The following is a 9,797-nucleotide window of genomic DNA, read 5'->3' as shown; positions in this document are numbered from 1 at the left end:
AGCAACAAACCTGAGCTCCCGCAGACACCGAGAGCAGCAGCCTGCAAAGGGTCCCAGAGATAACGTCATACGACAGCAGTGCTTGGAGACAAGAATTGTTTGGCTCAAACGAAAAAGATAAAGGGTGGCAGCTGCTGCTTTCCAGACCCTAGAAGACTAACTCACCCTGTGTACTTCTGGAGTTAAAAACTGGTTACTCTGGGGCGCCTGGCTGGCTCGGTCAGTAGAGCGTGTAACTCTTGATCTCAGGTTGTAAGTTCTAGCCCCATGCTGGGAAGAGAGATTACTTAAAATCTAAAACAAACAAACAAACAAAACTCGTTATTCTGAGTAGAACTTTTAAGAAAACAACTTTCAGCTCAATATAAAATTGAGGCCATCGACAACGAGAACTACCCAACAATAGCATGGGCTTCCATCTAAAACAGACAGGTCCTTTTCACTGAAGGGGCTCAAGGCAGTCTGGTGACAAAGAAACCTTTCCCAGGAGAAACACACTCAAGGCATTTTAATAACAATAGGACCCACTGTGGACAACCAGCCTAATGCTAGTAACCCATTATGCTCAACGATTACTTCATGTATCACGGGCATTTATTGCGACTTTTTTTTTTTAAGATTTTATTTATTTATTTATTTATTTGACAGAGAGAGAGAGAGACAGCCAGTAAGAGAGGGAACACAAGCAGGGGGAGTGGGAGAGGAAGAAGCAGGCTCCCAATGGAGCAGGGAGCCCGATGCGGGGCTTGATCCCAGGACCCCAGGATCACGCCCTAAGCCAAAGGCAGACGCTCAACGACTGAGCCACTCAGGCACCCCTATTTCGAGTTTCTTAAACCTTAAAATATTTTTCACTAAAATTTATAACCAGGACGCTCCTGTCCATTAATGAAGTTGGGACATGGGTTCATTTCCTCTGTGTGAGTGGGCAAGGTGGAAAATAATGGTTAAAACCAAAGTCATCTCCCCCCAAATCACGACCTACTCTTGACTTCCCGCCATCACCACCATTGTCCTTGTCAGGCAGGAGCAAGGCCGTAGAGTCAGATCTCCTTACCTCTCCTCTGTCACCTGCATCCAACCAGTTAGCAGCCCTTGGAATGTGGCTTTCAACGTGTCTGTTCATCACTTGCTCCCATTGACTGACAGAGGATAATTCTCTAACTCTTGAATTTCTGCAATGACTTCCTAATTTGTTTCTTGGACCCAAATTCATTTCCCAAAGTGCAGCCCCAATGACATCATTCATCTGCTCAAAATCTCCACCAGGTAAGAATAGCCAAGCCCCCAGAGGCAGCCATTATCCAAAAATAGCAGGGTCTCATGAACGTCTCTCCCATCCCCAGAGCTACGTCTGCCCAGTGGGATTTCAGACCTGCGATGGACCAATGACTGTAGAGCTCCACAGTTATATATGGGGGAAGCAAATACCTTCTTTCTTTAGTCCCAGGACCAAGGAGGAGCCCACTTGAACTAAGAGAAACTGTTTTAAGTTACCTAGAGAGCCTGGATTTTGAGCTGGGTGAAGTGGCTGGATTTGTGTTTCGTTCATCTCCCTTGGGGATATGGTGAGTATGTTCTTTTGCAAAAAGATCACTGGAAAAAGAGGCTAAGCAGAGACCATTCCATGTATTGACAAAATCTCATTTATATCATTTTTCCTGAGTACACAGAAAGACTACATTTCCCAGCATCCCTTGCAATTGGTTGGGGCCATGTGTCTGGCTTCTAGCAAACAGTAGATTTGCAAAAATAAAGTAGGACACTTCCAAGCCTGGCTCTTAAAAGCATCTTGCGTGACCCTCCACTCCTCCTTTCTATATACGGCAACCTACGACTATTCCAGCAGGTGAATCTCTGGGATGGTGGGGCAGCCATCAGCCGGATTCTCGGAGGGACTACGAAGAGCAAAGATTTCCCCTCCATTTGGCCTCGCTGGGTACAGATCATGCTAGAGCAAGAACCCTTGTGACATCTGACTACAATTGACATTTCAGCCAGGACTGACTGCTTCATACACTAACCCCACATGGACATCGGATGAAACGTACTTTGGTCAAAAAAGAATCAGAACAGAGTGTGGTAGAAATGATTCAAATTCGTCCAACTTTCAGAAACATTCCCCTTGGGCCCTTCTCACTCTTCGAAGTTAGGACACGCCCATTCTCATCTGCATATTTTACCTTAATCGCCAAAAACCCATTCTTGGCCAAAATTAAAGTCCACCAAGCTAGAAGGTTAAGCTTTTCCTTACTTCACCAAACATGAAGAAGGTGGTGATACTGGGGGGGGGGGGGGGGGGGCCCTTTCCTTTAAATATCTGAGCAGATTTTTACTTTGTCGAACTGGAAAAAAAAAAAAAAGCTCAAGCTGTTAGCAAAAAAACAAACATTTTTTAAGCAGCTCAACTATAAAATTTCACAGGCAAAATGAAATGAGGAGACTTGTCCACATGTTAGGTTGTCTTAATTTTTGGTTTAAAAGGATGTATTCCTTTTTTTTTTTCCTTCACAGTTTTTCTTTAAAGTCATGTATAAGATTACTTTATTCCTGCATCTTCTCAATCGGCTCTTCCTTCTATCTGCCTAAAAGGATACTCTTCACATTTGTAAAATAGCCAATCTGATTACGGGCCACGGGAAGTCTCGCTAACCTAAGAGAAGAATAGGACAGGAATCATAGCACTGATCTGTTCTCAAAGGAGGACCGCTGTTACGGATCTTCAAGTAAATACTAAAGCCCAAGGAAGCTAGTTATTTTAAGCAAAGAGGTAGCAAATTTTAGATTGAAGCGTCAGGCAATCGTAATTTACGTGCCCAGAAATTCCTCTCTGCTCCTGTGTGGTCCAACGAGGCCTTTTGGTATTGCCCTTGGAGTGTGGACTTTCCTGTGTACCCAGAATTTACCACTCTGATTCCAGTACTGAACCACTGCCAACTTGCAAGTAGCCAGACCTCATTTACATAGGCAAAGATGGACCAAAGCAGGGGGCGCCTGGGTGGCTCAGTCGTTAAGCGTCTGCCTTTGGCTCAGGGCGTGATCCCAGCGTTCTGGGATCGAGTCCCACATCGGGCTCCTCCCCTGGGAGCCTGCTTCTTCCTCTCCCACTCCCCCTGCTTGGGTTCCCTCTCTCGCTGGCTGTCTCCATCTCTGTCAAATAAATAAATAAAAATAAAAATCTTACAAAAAAAAAATGGACCAAAGCAAACCACCTGTGTCACAAAAAAAAAAAAAAAAAAAAAAAAAAACAGACAAGAGCCAAACGGAGAGAAAGCCCCCAAGAACAGAGAGAAAGGCAGAAACTGGAGAAAGAACATAGCAGGGAAAGGTGGATAACCAGAGACACACATTGCCGACATCCCTCAAAAGTATGCCAGAAAAGGGAACGAGAGAAAAAATAAACAACTGGGAATAGCCTCCTGAAGCCTGCTGGACAGGAACATAACCGGAGTCTGATGTCCTATGAAAATAACCATCTCAGGCTTTCGTTTCTACCAGAATACCTCGTAGAATCACAGAATTTGTGAGTAAAAGGTCCCCAATCTTAGACCCACTCCCGTCTAAGGCAGAAATCTTAATTTGCCTGAAATGTTTCCTTTGGGAACTAGAGAGGGCGTCCCAGCATCATTAAAGATGAAATCTCACAGTTTTGTTTTGTTTTTTTTTAAGATTTTATTTATTTATTTGACAGAGATAGAGACAGCCAGCGAGAGAGGGAACACAGCAGGGGGAGTGGGAGAAGAAGAAGCAGGCTCATAGCGGAGGAGCCTGATGTGGGGCTCGATCCCATAACGCCAGGATCACGCCCTGAGCCGAAGGCAGACGCGTAACTGTTGTGCCACCCAGGCGCCCCTCACAGTTCTAGAATAAGACTGATAAAGCCAGCCAGGTGCTGTTGTGGATCCTGGCAGGGTGTTGGGGGTTTTTTTGTTGCTGATGGGTTTTGCCTGAATTCCAAGATGTGGCAGCAGCATGCAAATGTAGGTTTCCTTTCGCAGGAGGTCTCTCAGCAGAGTTAAGGAACTTCAAATTGCGGGAAAGAAGTTGAGCACGGTCAAAGAGGGAAGGATTCGTAAAAAGAAATGGAAGGCTTAGCAAAAGGCACTGGAAGATGAAAAATACAAGACGGATTTAAGTTTTTCTTTGAATTCCAGTGAGTTACACACAGTGTCGTGTTAGCTTCATGTGTACAATACAGTGATTCGACACTTCCATACATCACCCGGGGCGCCTCATGGCAAGTGGTCTCCGTAACCCCCATCCCCTGTTTCACCCTCCCCACCTCCCACCTCCCCTCTGGCGACCATCCATTTGTTCTCTAGAGTTAAGATTTGTTTCTTGATTTGTCTCTTTTTGTTCCCTTTGCTCATTTGTTTTCTTTCTTAAATTCCACATATGAGTGAAATCGTATGGTATTTGTCTTTCTCAGACTAACTTCTGCTTAGCATAATACTCACTAGCTCCATCCATGTCATTGCAAATGGCAGGATTTCATTCTTTTTTATGGCTGAATAATATTCCACTGTATATATACACTTCTTCTTTATCCATTCATCAATCAATGGACACTTGTCCTGCTTCCATATCTTGCTTTTCATAAATAACGCTGCTCTAAACATCAGGGCGTGTATATCCCTTTGAGTTAGTGCTTTTGTATTCTTTGGGTAAATATCTAGGAGTGATATTGCCGGATCTGGACCATAAAGTAGCTCTATTTTTAACTTTTTGAGGACCCTCCATACCGTCTTCCACAGTGGCTACACCAGTTCGCATTCCCACCAACGGTGCACAAGGGCTCCTTTTTCTCCACATCCTCACCAACACCTGTTGTTTCTTATTTTTTTTATTTTAGCCGTTCTGACAGGCGTGAGGTGGTACCGCACTGTAGTTTTGATTTGCTTCTCTCCAATGATGAGTGATGTTGGGCATCTTTTCACGTGTCTGTTGGCCATCTGGAAGTCTTCTTTGGAGAAATGCCTGTTCATGTCTTCTGCCCACTTTTTCATTGGATCATTTGGTTTTTGGGTGTTGAGTTGTGTAAGTGTCTTCTATATTTTGGATACTAACCCTTTATTGGATATGTCATTTGCAAAGATCTTGTCCCATTTCACATGTTGCCTTTTAGTCAAGATGGGTTTTTTTCATTGAGATGTAATTGACGTACAACACTGCCTAAGTTTAAGGTGTACGACATCTTGATCTGATACATTGACATACGGCAGTGTGGTTACTATAGTAACATTAGTTAACAAGACTGTGTTAATGGGCAACTAGGTTTAGGGCAAGAGGTGGCCCCATCATGAAGAAAAGCTTTCCATTTGAGCTGCTGATAAGGATCCCCCAGGGAACCTCAGAGATCCACACTTGGTTTCTTCTCTTCTCACTCTACATAATCTGCGTGACTCTTATCTACCCGTCGCTCCACTGGGAAGGCTCGACCCTCCTTAGGGTTAACAAAGAACCGAGAGACAATTGTCACTGGTCCAAACCAATTCACAAAAGCTACCATGTCAGGAAAATCACCTCTACATTTTCTCAGTCTTGGCGTTTCATTCCATGCCACAGAGATCCCCAGGGAGAAAGATACGGCCACACAGATACACAAAGACGTTGATCTCACTTTCATGATATCAAGCCAGCAAGAGGCAGGACACAAGAAGGTTACACAAGAAGTTCCAAGAGTGAGAGCTCAATCCTGTCCTGTGTGGACAACTCCAACACCACCGCCCCTGTGATCTCACTCCAGCCACACCTCACAACCCTCCCAAATTCCTTTCCAGACCCTCCTCCAAGGTGAAGTCAGCGGGACCAAATTCCGTCTTTTCCTAATTATTGTTTGACTTATTTACATTTGACTTGTCTTATTAAAATAGAATTTTGTTTAGAGAGAGAGAGGGCATGAGTGGGGGTGGGGGAAAGGGGCAGAGAGAGAGAGGGAGAGAGAGGATGTTAAGCAGGTTCCACACTCAGCATGCAACCCAACGCGGGGCTCAATCTCACGACCCTGAGATCAGGGCCTGAGCTGAAGTCAAGAGTCAGACACTTAGCTGAGCTCCCAGGTGCCCCTGAAATAGAATTTTTAAGGAAGAGAACTCTAACCATGATAGCCAGGAGCCCAGCAGGTACCACTTCCTATATATTAAACCCTCTGGCCTCTCCAGCTCCACTTCACTTGTGTTCCTTGTTTATCTTGCCCTTAGAATCACAAGAAGTCAAATCTTCTTTGGCCTCCTCTTCATCGTCTTGGGGAACTAAGTTTTCAAAATAATTTTTAAAAACCCCAAGGACTAAGGTCTCCAAGATCACCTCCCCCTGCCTTTAAGAAGACCTCTTACCAAATACCAAGCAGCAACATTTATAGACCCACATACTGGTAGTGCTTCTCTTCTAATGCAACAGATATCCTCCTTCTCTTTATCCGAATCCATCACTCTCCCAGAGCCATTCTATCCAAGCATGGTTTCACTATTGTCTTTAGATGGATGGTGCCCAAGTCTATATCTGCAGCACGGATCTTTCTTCTAAATGCCAGCCTCTATTTTCAGCTCTTTAGCGGACATGTCTCTCAGCTCTCTTGCTGAGCTCGCCTTCCCTGGGAAGCAGATCTGAGATGGAGAGTTCCGCGTGGCTGGTGTATTGGGAGCGCTCTTCGCAACACCACCAGTGACTCTGCTGTCCAGAGTGATGGCAAAAGGGCTGGACAAGGGTAGGCTGAACTGTGACACAGCCACCACAGAGGCTGAGTCCATCCCCCAGTGACTGGGATGATTCTCCAAATCTACTCCAAGTTGGGGCAGAGAGGCTCAGCTCCTGTATCCCCAGATCCACCAGCCATTGGTTGTAGGCTGCTCCCAGGGGCAGAAGGGACACAGTCTGGAGTGAGGCAGCTCTCTTCGGCCCAGGGCAGTTTCCAAGGGGGAATTCAGCCGTGAGCCATGGAAGGGGACTTCCCAAGAAGCTGAGGAAATGAGTACCTGGCAGCCCTACGTCCTCCTGATGATCAGAGGCAACGGCTCCGGCCGGGATGGTGACCTCTTTCCTTGCCTCATGCTCTCATGACAAGAGGAGCCTGATGGAACTAAGGGGCAGTCAGTCACAGCTCGGACTGCACTGGAGACTCTTTTTGTGTTTCCTGGTAAAAACGTGTCCTTCTGGGAACCAGGACGTCTATAGCCATGGAACCCAGAGCAGTAGGGACAAGAAACACAAATGCCCCCAGTGGGTCGCTGGGAGTAAGGAATGGAAAAAGGGGCAACCTTTCATTTCTACCCCTTTGATTTCCAGACTCGTGTATCCTACCTTCTAGAGACTGAGCCCCACGTATTGGCGGTTGACGTAGAGTGCACGATGCCCATCTGTGCGGGGTATTATCTGGAAGCTAGAGCCACAGCTGTGTCCTTGAAAGGCCATTCTGCTGCTCTCTTTGGCTGCAGAGGGGGTGGGGGTGGTAGTGGAGGAGAGGGACAGCTTGCTTGCGTTGGGTGGGGACAAACTGAGTTACGCCTGGTGGGATCAAATGGAGGATGACACTTTGCCTAAAATGTCTTCCTTGCTTGACTCTTTCCCCTCCCCTGTCCTGCTCCTCCACACCTTCACTGGCTTCTCCTGGGATCGTCTTCCCGATCAATCTCGTACACGTGGACCCCCATCTCAGGGTCCGCTGCTGGAGAGCGCAGCCCAGGAAAGGTCTGTTCTCCCGGGTCCTTCGGAGGAAGAATTTCAAAGGTCCAGTGCTAAACCCTGCAGAAGAGGTGGGGTAGGTGGGGGCTTGATGAGATGGGGTCCTGGGGTTCTGCCCCTCCAGCTGCAGGCCGCTGGTCCTTTACCATCACAGTTCATGAGTAAAAAGGACATGGGATCAAAGCATCCTTTTGAAATCATCTCATTTGAAATTTGCGAAATAGGTGTGCTTACTCTTTGAACGTATTTTTCTGAGCTCCTCGGTGAAACTTTTCAACTAACAGGTTTCAAAAGGACTTTATGGAGAGGCCTGTAATCACATCTTAAGATATTTTTAAGTCAGTGTATTTTCCCCCTACTGCAATATCACCTTCTCAAATTCAGCCATGGGCCTCGAAGATGTTACAGCAACTCTGGCCAGCTCATGGTTGGCTCAAGCAGGGAGACCCTCGTGCCCTGGAAAGAGCACAGGGGTCCCTGCAATCTGGGCCTCTACCATCCCAAGGACCATGACCACCAAGGTCAATACCGTCACAGACACCATGACCGTGGAGGGGACCATTCTTGCCTCCGATTGATCCGTTCAAGTTCAGCAGATGCTTAGTGACCACTCCCTATGCACCAAGCACTCTGCTGTCTGTGGTCATCAGAGAAACGGGCAGTCTTTGCCCTGATGGAAGTAAAGACAAAAACTAAAAGCCAAACACATAAACACATAACTGCTAACCACTGTAAATCCAAGAGGGAAAAAGCACAGAGGGCCAAGAAGATATATAATAGGAGACAGAAGTACAGTTAAGGAAGGCGGTCCAGAGAGAGCTATGACAAGAGGAGCAGGAGAGAGGAAGGTAAAGGAGGAGGTACCGAAGGAAACACATGCAAAGGTCCTGAGGCAGACACACGAGTGCCCTTTAGTGGCACTAAAAGAAAGAGTGCTAAGCCAAGGGAAGGCGGTGGGAAGCGGTACTGCAGAGGCAGAACGAAGCCAGGTCTCACGGAGCCCCAGATCACCAAGCACCTTCCCCGTCACCACCTCCTGCCTAACAGGACACCCCGCTTCTGGGATGCACAGCCCGCCCCTCCCTAGCAGCCTGTCTGGTCCCTGAAACCTAGTCTCTCCACCTGGGCCCCTCTCGGTAGCAACCACAGCCCATTTCTAGAATAACTGAAGGCTGTATTTTCTTACGAATTGATACAGGACAAAGCATGCGGTGTGTCAAAGTGCAGATCGTAACCAGGGAGGGCAGAGGCATCTGTCTGGCATCACGAGTCATAGTCACGCCACACACACCCCCTCTCCAGGGACCGCGATGAGGGGTCTACGGGCAGAGGCGGTGAATCAGGTCCGATCCTTTCCTGGGGTAAATACCACAAATGCTCCCAAAAGACTCTTCTGGTTTGCATCAGAACAGCACTTATCAAGAGACCTCTGAGCACCTGATTTTCTTTCAAGGTCATGAGTAGTATCCAGCGTTCATGCTGAAAAGAAAAGAGAAGAGGGAGAAGAGAAGAGAAGAGAAGAGAAGAGAAGAGAAGAGAAGAGAAGAGAAGAGAAGAGAAGAGAAGAGAAGAATGCAACAGCTTTGCCAACAATAAAATAAATGTGAAGGACTCTCTCGACAGTGAATGACGTCTGCAAGCATGCAAGAAGTTCAAGGGCAGAGCCTCAGATGGAGTCCTTCAGAGATGAAAGATCTCGAAGAGGAGCAGACCTTCAGAGCCAACGCTTGAAAGGGCAGCATTATCGTGTGTTTAAAACCCCCACACTGTGGTTCAGGGACAGGGACGCCGAGGAATCCAGCAAGGCAAATTAAAAAACACCGAACAGCCGCCAGGCAGCCCCTTGTCCGGTCCCAGGGTCCCCCCTTCCCCCACACCCCCGGCCGGGCTGCACCCAGCTGACCTCAGGCCGGTGGACGTTCTCCTGCTGGAATCCCACCAGCACACCCAGCGGGACCCAGACCACCAGAGGTGAACGTCAAGGTCACTGATGGGGTCTACTATAGCCCTTTGTCAAAGCCACCAGGAGCAAAAACAGGAACTAAAATAGGGGACAGGCAGAGGCTTGCTCACGGCTCCAAGGAGAGGCAGAAGAGACTCGGCGTGGGTTCGTAGGG

Source organism: Ursus maritimus, unplaced genomic scaffold (genome assembly GCF_017311325.1).
Source record: "Ursus maritimus isolate PB19 unplaced genomic scaffold, ASM1731132v1 scaffold_5, whole genome shotgun sequence".
Taxonomy (NCBI): Eukaryota; Metazoa; Chordata; class Mammalia; order Carnivora; family Ursidae; genus Ursus; species Ursus maritimus.
This window is presented reverse-complemented; position numbering follows the sequence as displayed.